Source organism: Notolepis coatsorum (genome assembly GCF_963971535.1).
Source record: "Notolepis coatsorum genome assembly, chromosome: 7".
NCBI classification, from domain to species: domain Eukaryota; kingdom Metazoa; phylum Chordata; class Actinopteri; order Aulopiformes; family Paralepididae; genus Notolepis; species Notolepis coatsorum.
The window spans coordinates 29,295,278-29,307,804 of NC_140171.1; positions in this window are offsets into that span (position 1 = coordinate 29,295,278).

Sequence of the window (12,527 nt, forward strand, 5' to 3'; positions counted from 1 at the left end):
ACAATGTTAGCCTTCTTGGATGTTGAATAAATGTCATTGTCTTTCGACACCCCGCCTCAGACTCCCATTTTATCCTCTGCTAGCTACGGTAACATTTCATTGATGTCTGATAATGATTTCACTGGCTGTATTGGAGCTGGCGCCAATGTGCGTTGTACTTGTAGCATCACAAACCGTGCTAACAAGATGGCAAGATGTAGGCCTATGTAATGTTAATGCAAAATGTTTTTTTTTCTACTTTTTCTCCTCCTTTTCTCTGTATTTTTCTCCCATTCCAATTTTTTGTCGTTATGCCAATTCCCCCCTCCCCTTCCTGGTCATTGCACGCATTTCCCCCCCACTTGCCGGTCTAGGGAGGGTTAAAGTCTATCACATGCTTCCTCTGATACACGTGGAGACAGCCAGCCGCTTCTTTTCACCTGACAGCAAGGACTCTCACTGGGGAAGTGTAACGCGTGGGAGGATCACACTACCTCCCCCAGTTCCCTCCCTCGCTGTGCAGGCGCCCTGACCGATCTGTAGGAGTCACTGTTTACAACGACCAGGATACACCCCACCGGCTTCCCACCCGCTGACACTGCCAATTGTGTCAGTATGGACGACCGACCAAGCCGGAGGTACCGCTGACAGCTGGATTCGATACCAGTGTCTCTGCGGTGGTAGGCAGACGCTTAGTCCGCTGCGCTATCCGGCCACCCCTAATGCCAAATGTTTTTAAAGTTGTAATGAAGATTGATTTATATTGCGCTTGCCATTTCCACGCACTTTCTACAAACTGACTAGCTGCTGCTGCTGCAGCCAGCAGCCGGCGCTTCCCCTCTCCGTGCCAAATGAAGAAATATTTTTCTTTCTGCATCCCCTGAACCGAACAATACCGTGGAGGTCGTGCCGAACGGTGTACGGTTCGAATGCATACCGTTCCACCCCTAGTATGTAGTATTCAAAACGAATGCCGTTACTGGCGGTCAGAGCATAAAAAAACGACCCCCCCCCCCCCCTTTGATGCATTCATGATGAAACATAATACCTATTATATACCTTTGATTTGGAAACAGTAGCATGTCCAAGCGAGCAACGCGGACGCATTTAGCAAAATTCACATCGCTCCATCGTTTCCAGGAAATAGCCAGGATCACTCTGAAACTATACAATATTCACGACGGGATAACACGCAAACGTATACATGAAAAAATGTATTCTTTTTAACATGTTGCACGAGGGATAGTTACTGTCAAATGAGCCATAGTATTGTCTCCATAGCTATAATATAGAATATAGATATAGCCCTGCAAACACTGCGACGCACAGTGAAAATGCCTATATTTTAAAGTGTGGCGCATTTACTACAGGATGAGGATAATAGCTGGGTGAAATATTTCTTTCAAAACCACAAACCCAAATCTACCCGACAACCGACGCCGATTTTTAAGAGATTGCTGTAAATCATTTATATGTCACATACTGTTGTTCTCTTTCCATTTTATATTTGAGAAATGTAGATGGTGAGTTGTCTCACTGCCAATATGTCCATTAACTGGAAGCCATAGCTTTAGCCTCCTGGACGGATCCCATATCCTGTACTGGCTGCGAGCGGATTTGATTAACCTAGAGTGCTTAAAAGATTGGCAGCAACAATGGATTAGTCATATATTGTGTCAGAACATCTGAACCTGAAACACCTGCACAGCCAGGCAAAACAAACGCCTTCGCTCAAAAATCAACACAGGAAGGAACGAGCTGGACGTCGTCCCGAGGCGGTGGTTCTGAACCTGTCTCATGTCAGGGACCCCCCCTTGTCCCGAGGTGGTTGTTCTGAACCTGTCTCATGTCGGGGACCCTCCCTTGTCTCTGGGCAGTGGGTCTCATGTCGGGGACCCCCAGATTGGTACACATTTGGCCGAGGACTCAGGGAGGTGACACCGATCAGAACTATTTTACAGTCATATCATTCTCTCACTGTTTGTGAATGAAATGGTGAGTGCTATCATGTGCTCTGCTACTTAGGAGGAGTCTGCCTTGCCTATATTACTACCTACTATGTTAATGTCTATACTACTATGCACTCAAGACTGTAGCACTCAAGTTCAACACTGTTTGACGAACAATGTTACTTATCCTTAACTGCCAGAGTTGTCCCCTTCCCGGCCCGCTGACTTGTTGTACAGAACTTGTGAGTTGCTTTGGTTACCCTTTTAAACCTATTCATCCCAAATCTGAACCTTCCAGAACTTGAACTTCATGGGTTCGTGATGGATTATTTGTTAGTGGGTATTTCAAAGTACCTCATATTTGGTACCATTTTGAAGCGAACAACTAGGGTTTTCCCAATGATATAAAATATGTGTATGATTATCATCATTATTATTGTTATTATTCTTCATATGTAGTTGAACTTGAACTTGTTGAACTTGAACTTGAAGATACAAATATATTTTCAAGCCCTTTACTCACATTGGATATGAAAAAATTAGTGTATGGAATGTAGACAATCTTGTGGGCAATATAGAACAGCTGACAGATTAGAAATATCATCTATTGTTCAAAAGTTATGAATGAATGAAACTAAAGATAGAAAAGAATTTTTGACGACTTCCAAAGAATTATTTTTTTAATTTTTAATTTTTTTTTATTATTACTATTATTTATATACTAATGTAATGTGTGTGTGAAAATGTTTCTAGAGTGGAAAATATTACCAAAATAAAAAGTTTCAACTTTAGCAGTCGAGCGCACCGACGTCAATGTCACTTTCTTGGCGACGGACCAATCAACCCAGGTGGGGTATCTCCCGGGCCTTTCTGTGTGGAGTTTGCATGTTCTCCCCGTGCTCGCAAGGGTTTCCCCCCGATAAGATAAACCCAATGGAAAAACATGCACAACAACAGATCGCTAACGCTGTCGCGTCCGTGACGAAGACGGGCAGGAACACTTGGATGGTCCCCGGGCGTGGCTCACGCCACAGCCCTCGTCTGCTCCCGGCTGCCCTTGGGGGGAAGGACGACGAGATGGGTTAAGCGCAGAGGAGTATCGCATCGCCGATCCTAAAAGACAATGCATGTGTGTGTGTTCCGGTGTGTGTGTGTTGATAGGTATATTCAGTTCATTAATGTCTAATATTTTACATCCAGCGCCTCTGGGTGCATAGGTCTCTGGAATGTGCCAGTGGATCGAGTGACCAGGCCAAGCCAGGCAGGCACCCAGGCCATGCACCCAGAAATACTTTGACCTGATGACCTGTGTGACCTGTGTGACCTAATGCATGGCTGTATCCGGCCACAGGCCCGTGAGAGGAGCAAACCAGATTCATCCTTAGACTACCATATACGACCAAGCCTGATCATCCATTTTTAACCAGTGGCTCGCTAAATTTGGAACCCACATAGTATAAAGCCATGGTTGTGTCATCATTCTAGAGCCTTGCAGCCCCCATGGAGGGCTGTGGACTCCAAGACTGTTCCTCGTTCTCTGTGTGTTCCTGTCAATAAATACCATTGATTGAATGCACCTTTGTTTCCTGAATCTCTGTCCAGCTGGCTCATACATATCAATCCAACAAATTCAGTTTTTATACTAACAAATGGAGGCGCTGTTGAGATTGATTTGGGCCAGCTGGCAGACACCAAGAAGGACTGCTGGTGCTTTTTCTTCAGTGACAGAACGAGAACTCCTGACATCAGAAGGAAACATGGAGAATGGAAGAAAAAGAGATGTTGAAGAAGATCCAGACATTCACTAGCAGCTGTCTGTGGCGCGTCTTCAGAATCAGCTGTGGCAACGAGGGAGCAGTCTGTGCTGGTCAGGAAGGGCTCTCTCAGGGGAGAGATGCCAGCAGCAGCCCCTGAGACCCAGACCACCAGACGGCCCTCGCCGTCCCCAGTGGAGACCAACCTACAGGCTGGAGGAGGAGGCAGCTAAAGCTGCAGGGGCCAGCTAACGCCCCATATCTCCTCCACCCAGCGAGGCCAAGCACCACAGCCTGGTACAGATCATCTACGACGAGAACAGGAAGAACAGCAGGAGGAGAGACACTGAGGCAGAGCTGAAGAAACGGGGTATCAGCTGGGAAGAGGCGGAGAAGACAGCCCAAAGACACTGAGGCAGACCACCAGAGGAGACACCTTTCCTAGAAACCGCACTCTGGAACGGGGACTTCTCGTTCATAAAGGAGACCTTATACCCTGGGAAGGGAGACCTGCATCCACCTCTGTTGGGGGAAGGGGGTCTGCGGGCGGATGCAAAGCAGCCAAGGCTGGTTGGTTCGACGTAGGATCTACCTGAACCTTTCAAACTGCTCTGATCAATATATCACCCATACTACATGAAGCATCTAACGACTATCACGGAATTATAAACGACCCCCCCCCCCTCTGTTCACCCGCGCATGATCAGTCATAACCCTTAGGACCATGTACAGTTGAAATATTTAATATAGCGTCGATCGGTATCAAACTGCATTTGATGATCTAATATATGCATTTGTGCCTATATCTCACATTCTGGGAAATACTGCAGAAAACGATAAAAACATATTTATACTCTAGATGGTATTTTCGTATGAATGTGTGAATGAAAAAGTAAAACGTTCCTACATCCTGAACGATAGGTAATCGATGTTGAATGGGCCATAGTAATGTCAATTTAGCAATACAATTAAAAAAGTTATAGCCCTGCAAAGATGGTGAACATCTCCATAGACTTACAGTACTGGCAGAGATCAAACAGCGATGGATATAAGCGTGGCAGAAAATGGGTTAATGAACTGTTGTGTTGACATATTTAATTAATGTCAAAAGAGGGGTTGATAGGTATATTCAGTTCATTAATGTCTAATATTTTACATCCAGCTCCTCTGGGTGCATAGGTCTCTGGAATGTGCCAGTGGGTCGAGTGACCAGGCCAAGCCAGGCAGGCACCCAGGCCATGCACCCAGAAATACTTTGATCTGATGACCTGTGTGACCTGTGTGACCTAATGCATGGCTGTATCCGGCCACAGGCCAGTGAGAGGACCAAACCAGATTCATCCTTAGACTACCATATACGACCAAGCCTGATCATCCATTTTTAACCAGTGGCTCGCTAAATTTGGAACCCACATAGTATAAAGCCATGGTTGTGTCATCATTCTAGAGCCTTGCAGCCAAATACCATTGATTGAATGCACCTTTGTTTCCTGAATCTCTGTCCAGCTGGCTCATACATATCAATCCAACGAATTCAGTTTTTATACTAACAGTGTTAAAAACTAACCAGTGTGTGCCACTAAAACATAGTGTCATTGCATGCCGAATAAAGACCTCTGCGACAGGTCCTGCATTATTATTTTTTTTAAATCAACCAAGGGGAGGGATTACAAATCGGAGGTATCAGAAGAGAAATCGACATCAAAACAAACCAATCAACAACGGAGGAGAAGCTCATTTTGGCGGTTTCCGACAAACCTTGTTTGTACGACCCGTGTAACAGGTCTTACCACGACCGAGATATGAACAGCAACGCCTGGAGGGCTGTGAGCAATCAATGCTAACGGTAATAATTTATGTAATGTTAGCTGAGCTAGCAACGGTAATCAGGTGGTATCACTCGTTATGCCCTGTGCACTTTAGATTCTCTATGTACACCGCCGCGCCTCACGTTCAAGCGCAAGAAAAAGGTGTCCGACCTGATCACAGCCTGAGGCAACAAGCGAAGGCCACGGTCGGTGCATTTGAGGCGCAGCTGTTAGAAGACTTGGATGACGAACGCATATCACAGAAACACATTATTATTGAACCGCTTAATTTAAAGATTAATCATACACCCTGGATTATATAAAGGCGCATCCTCCATTGCTGTAATTCTGTGTGGACTGGCAGGGGGTGCCGGCCTGGAATACGTCCCTCCTGACTTTGATTACCTAATTCCTTGGTGATCGCTCTCACAGCCGCGCTGCCTGGGGTTTTGACATGATGCGGAGAAATGTCACCAGCCGTCATGAAACTCACCGCCCCAATCAATCAATCAGCACTCTCCCACCCCTGCAGTTTGTGTGTGTATGTGTGTTTGTGTATGTGTGTGTGGGTTTGCCTATTCGCTTACTGGTTGGGGTAAGAGAGAGAGAGGGAGAGAGAGAGAGAAAGAGAGAGAGAGAGAGAGAGCGAGAGAGAGAGAGAGAGAGAGAGAGAGAGAGAGAGAGAGAGAGAGAGAGAGAGAGAGAGAGAGAGAGAGAGAGAGAGAGAGAGAGGGGTGGGGAGACCCAAAATGCACAGGCGTTCCCATTCATCAATTACTGTACCTGGAAGCTGCAGCCTGTCATAGGATGAGCAGATGGTGTGTGTGTGCTCGTGTGTGTGTGTGTGTGTGTGTGTGTGTGTGTGTGTGTGTGTGTGTGTGTGTGTGTGTGTGTGTGTGTGTGTGTGTGTGTGTGTGTGTGTGAAAATGAGTGGTGTTTGTTTGTGTGTTTGCGTTTGTGCATGTGTGTGTGTGTGTGTGTGTGGTGTGTGTGTGTGTGTGTGTGTGTGTGTGTGTGTGTGTGTGTGTGTGTGTGTGTGTGTGTGTGCGTGTGTGTGTGTGTGTGTGCGTGCGTGTGTGTGTGCGTGCGTGTGTGCGTGTGTGTGTGTGTGTGTGTGTGTGTGTGTGTGTGTGTGTGTGTGTGTGTGTGTGTGTGTGTATGGGAAAGACAGACAGACATGGACATGAGATTTAGATGCAAAGGTGTGTGCTCTAGAGAGAGAGAAGGAAGCAGGTGGGGGTTGGGGGTAACATCTCCGTCCTCTCACTCCGCTCACTGATAGCCACAGGATAACTAATCAATCTACCTGCCTCAGAGAGCTGGAGAGGTACAGGGAGACAAGATTAGCAGAGAAAGATCGCATCAACCGATTGCCCTGTTGGCCATTCAAGAGACGCATGAATGTTCCATGGCTATTGACAGACACAAAGAAACTTTCTCATTGTCATACTGTACATAAACAAATTTCAATTAATTGAATATGTAATATAATCCTGTTTTCTTGTGAAAAGTAACTGAACGGAATGTTTTTTTCTGTCTCCACAGCTGAGGAACAATGCATATTTACACCTCAAACAACCGGAATGGTGTTCACGATTGAACAGGACCCTGGTGAAAAAGATAAATTTTCGAGCTTCAACTCTTTCTTCTTGTGTGGAACAACAAAACAAAAAAATTAATAAAAACAAAAGAATTCTGAGTTTATCCGTTCTTCTCCAACCAACAACTGAACGTAGCTATGGTAATCCTATTATACGCTCACCATGGTAACATTTAAAAAGCATGGTATCTTTAGTGGTTTCATACCACTGCAGGGAGAGTTTCGCAAAAGCACAGACAAAACCAACAAAGGCTATACGGTTTTCTCTCTAAAAGTTTTAGAACTTGCCAAAATCTTCCTCTCACCCAGACAACATTACTCGTGCAAATCTTCTTCAGTGGGTAGATGTGTGTGTGTCTCTCTCTCTCTCTCTCTCTCTCTCTCTCTCTCTCTCTCTCTCTCTCTCTCTTCTAGGGGCTGTCATATTGCATCAGTGCTCTGCTGATTACTTCCACCTTGTCTCTCGCGTCAGGAAATGATTCTGACACGCACTCACACCCTGCTTTCTCCGCATCAATATGCGTGCGATGGAAAAACTGCAGACAGTAAATAAATAATGAAAGTGAAGGTAGAGAGGGAGGCTCTCTCTCTCACTCTCTCTCTCTCTCTCTCTTTCCTCTGTGTGTGTGTGGGAGACTCAAGGTGCCTAAAGTATTGTGTGCATTGTGTAAGGGTACATTATAGGTGTCTTCTTTACTGTGAGTGTCTGCATGTATACACCTTCTCTTCACAGATGGCGTTGGATACGAGGAGGTCAAACTCCTGTGAAATGTATTTGCATAAAATACATCCAAACTTAAATGAAGGAGTATGCGGAAGAAGCTTAGGTTTTGAAACGCATACTTTGGAATTCGCGGCTATAGTCTCCACAATATCCATAGGAGAATTATGTGATGCGGGCGTCTCAGTCGTAATAAGGTGTGGTGTGGTGGGTCAAGGAAGGGGAGATGGAGAAAATGCAATCCTGTTACTCAGGTTCCAGCCACGTTCGCCCTTGTGTCTTCAGCATACCCGTGATTTCCCCCCATCATATCCTTCCACGCCGAGTAGGCTACTCCCTCATAATAATGTGCATGTGGATTTTTTCCCTGCCACTCCTGAGTGCCAGGGAATCTGCCAGCGCAGTGAGTGAGCATCGTCAGTCAAAATCCCTAAAGGGATTACCACAGAGGCTCTGCATCCCTGCCGAGGACACAGAGAGAGGGGAAGCGCCACCTGGCTGCCCTAGTTACCCTGATGCCCAGTTCCAATGCGTGACGTCACAGTATGGGTGACAGGTGTGGAGCCAGGGTCCTTCCTTTTTCCTTTTAGTCTTTTCTGTTAGTGAGCAACTGGTTGATGTTTTAAGTTTCTGTCAGACACAAAGACTACATACAGGATGCAGCACGGTGGTGTAGTGGTTAACATTGTCAACCTCACAGCTAGAAGGTCCAGGGTTCGATTTCCGCTTGGGGACCAGGTTTCTGTGTTGTCAGGTACCCAGGTGGGGTATCTCCCAGGCCTTTCTGTGTGGAGTTTGCATGTTCTCCCCCTCTGTGCTCACAAGGGTTTCCCCCCCGATAAGATAAACCCAATGGAAAAACATGCACAACAACAGATCGATAACGCTGTGGCGTCCTTGACGAAGACGGACAGGAGCACTTGGATTGGGCCCCGGGGCGCGGCTCACGTTGACGCCCTATCTGCTCCCGGCTGCCCATGGGGGGAAGGACGACGGGATGGGTTAGGCGCAGAGACTCTATCGCATCGGCGACTGAGAAAAAGACAATGCATGTGTGTGTGTATCCCGTGTGTGTGTGTGCCGCTCCAATTGCATGTCCAGTTCGTTGCATGCCGATTAAAGACCCCCTAAAGAGGTCCTGCATTATTATTATTATTATTATTATTATTATTATTATTATTATTATTATTATTATTATTATTATTATTATTATTATTATTATTATAGTATACTCCACTATTCCTGTATCAAAATGCCAGCTAAAATATGGACCAATCATATCCCACGTGAATCAAACGTGGCGTAATGTTGAGAGGTCCTGTGCGGTTAAATGCCGTGGCACCTCGACTCTCCAATTTATCATAACCAGCAACTACTTGTTGGGCACAAACCTATTAATATTCCTCAATGGGAGAAGAGGGGAGTTCATACTCTGGAAGATATATATGATAAAAACGGTCTTAGAGCGTTTCAGGACCTAAAAGAGTTTTATGATATACCTAGCGAATCATTCTTCCTTTACCTTCAACTAAGGTCGGCGCTCAGGGCCCACGGGGTACCGTGGGCTCAGGCATTGCACCCACACCCTTTTGTCAGGGGGGGGGATTGGGGGAGGAAGTGTGAAATGTCTAATGTATTTTGTGTTGTTTATAGTGTTTTTGATTTTGTACTCTATATTTTATATTTTGTATTTGGTTCTTTGTATTTTGTAATCATTACTCAAGTTTTAAGTCTGTATTTATTATTTTTATTGTCTTGTCATTATTATTATTATTATTATTATTATTATTATTGTTGATGTCAATGTTGTGTTTGTTGTTGTAAAAAAAATATTGAAAATAAAAATGTTATCAAAAATAAAAAAAATTATGTCAGACGGTGTCTCAGTGTCTGCCGAGGCCTAGCGATCTCCCCGCTTTGTTGTTACCTTCACATTTTATTTATATAAATGATATAAAGGAGAGGTCACAGGGTCACTCACGTCCACAGGTTTCTCCCTCTAGGGGTTATGTTTTGTAACTGTAACGAACAGGTCAGGAGAGACTCAAGAAAATGAAAACCTTGGCCCGATGCTACAGGAAAGGTCAGGGAGTCATCAGTACATTTCTTTAGCTCGGGGGCCATGAATGTGTACAGCAAATTAATCACTGCTACTTTTTAAGGTATCTTGTTATTGGTTTGACCTAATAGTGGCGCTAGACAAAAAGTTATCGAAACAAAATCAATTGGTTTGTTCCCATAGGGGTCATGCATGTGCACAGCAAATCAACTTTTTTGAGATATCTTGTTCTCAGTTTGGCCTGATGGTGGTGCTAGAGGAAAGGTCAGGGGGTCACAAAAAGGAATAGAGTTTTTCCTCCTGGGGTCATGAATGTCCACAGCAAATTCTTCCATTATTTTTCAATATCTCATTCACAGGACTTACTTGCACTCAAATTTACTTATTTAGAGATGGGACTGGTTACATATCCTCCACCCTGGTTTCTCCTTGGTGTGGGTAAAATGCATAATCAATCTTACAAGTCTAAATCCATGTATAGGATATGACTGTGGGGCAACCAGTAATCTAAAGTAAAGATAAAAAACGGTCATGAGTAATTATACTATATCTTTACTCCATGTTTCTTATAAAATCTTCTGAAGGCAGAAACTATATTTCTTATAATCTTTATCCATATCGGGTGGTATTTGGTATTCTATAAGCCCCGCCCCTCTGTCCAACTTACATAACATCCCCAGATCTGTCCCCGCTGACAAGATCCATTGCAGTTGCACATTATTAGATTGGCAAAATTAGCCTTTATTTGCTGAAAGGGGAGGAACGGGTGGTCCCCTGAAGCCTAACTGGTCGCAGCTTATCACAAATGACATGCTTGTTCGTCTTTTAATTCTTCAAATAATCCCCAAGACTTTCAAAACACCTTGGATAAAAAATAATTGTGACAAAAAAACAGACTAGTGGTGCCATAATGATTCCTGGGAAAACATTGCATTTTTAGGTTTGAAGGCCTTCACAGTCCTGACATGCAGTGGTAAGACTCCTGAAAGCTACAGATGGAATTCTGCCTGCAATCAAGGGCCGTAGGTTTGATTTTGAAAGTGGTGGGGATGCAAATCAATTGTTATACATAGCAATGGCATGAATTACCAGAGGGAAAAAAAGTGGTTGAAAACAAAGCTTCAATCATTAAGATGTTTCTATGATTCCTTTTGTATCCCTGTGACCACTGGCCTGTGTCCATGCCTATAGCATGAAGAGGCAGAATACTACCAGCATTCCCCTTGGAAATGGAGTTCATAGTCAGAAAAACCATGCGACATGCATCATTATCCAGATTAGTATGGGTATTTCCCAGCTATATTGGGTTTCCCATAGTTGGGAATCGTGGGATATAAGCTTACTCCAGCAATTGTAAAAGGGATATGGTGGAAACTCATAGATGGAATCTCACAAATGATGGTAATTTTAATTAATGTGAACCTGACAGACCCTGGCACCATGCCCCGCAGCACTCCTAACACAGCTGCATGTAAGGGAGGCGTGAGCAATAGAATCTGTATTTCTCATCTAGTAGGAACGGGAGGGAGTTAACTTTGTGGAGCTGATGGAAACGATATTTTATTCAAACGCATAATGCAATTAATATCAAATTAGTGGTAGGGACAATTTCGGGTCATTAGAAAGTGGTACCATAAATTATGCTCATCATATTTAGCGTCATATTGGGCACTTGCACTTTACTGTAGACTAGAATCCACTGTGAGGCACTTTATTGTAGACTAGAACCCATTGTGATGCACTTTACTGTAGACGAGAACCCATAGGGAGGGTAGTGGTTACGCCATTGTTGTTTCTGCCGGTCCACCTCGCTTGAAATTGCAATGTATTTCCAATGGACACATTTCTAAATCGTCTCGTTTAAAACAAATAAAGCATGAACATTTGCATGGTGTACCTTTCTGTGTGTATTCATCCACAATCTATAGCTCAACATGAAACAATTAGAAATTAATCGTAAAATAATTACGTCTAATTTTATTTCAACCAAAAATGCTTAAACGATAATGTTAGTGATAGAAGGGAACTCATTTTGTGCAAAAATGGAAAGCTTGCCAATGTTCATGAGGCAGACTTATTACAATAGCCGATAATAAATGTTCCCAATGATAAATCCCTATACAGGTGGACTGCGCGGGAAACTAAAGTGAGACTACACCTCCCTATTGTGATGCACTTTAGATTGGAACCCATTGTGATGCACTTTACTCTACACCAGAATGCATTGTGATGCACGTTACTCTAGACCAGAACCCATTGTGATGCACTTTAGATTGGAATCCATTGTGATACTTTACTCTAGACTAGAAGCCATTGTGATGCACTTTACTCTAGACCAGAACCCATTGTGATGCACTTTAGATTGGAATCCATTGTGATTTGTGATACTTTACTCTAGACTAGAAGCCATTGTGATGCACTTTACTCTAGACTAGAAACCATTGTGATGGACTTTACTCTAGACCAGAATCCATTGTGATGCACTTTACTCTAGACTAGAAGCCACTGTGATGCACTTTACTCTACACCAGAATCTATTGTGATGCACTTTACTCTAGACTAGAAGCCACTGTGATGCACTTTACTCTAGACCAGAAGCCACTGTGATGCATTTGACTCTAGACTGGAATCCACTGTGATGCACTTTACTCTAGACC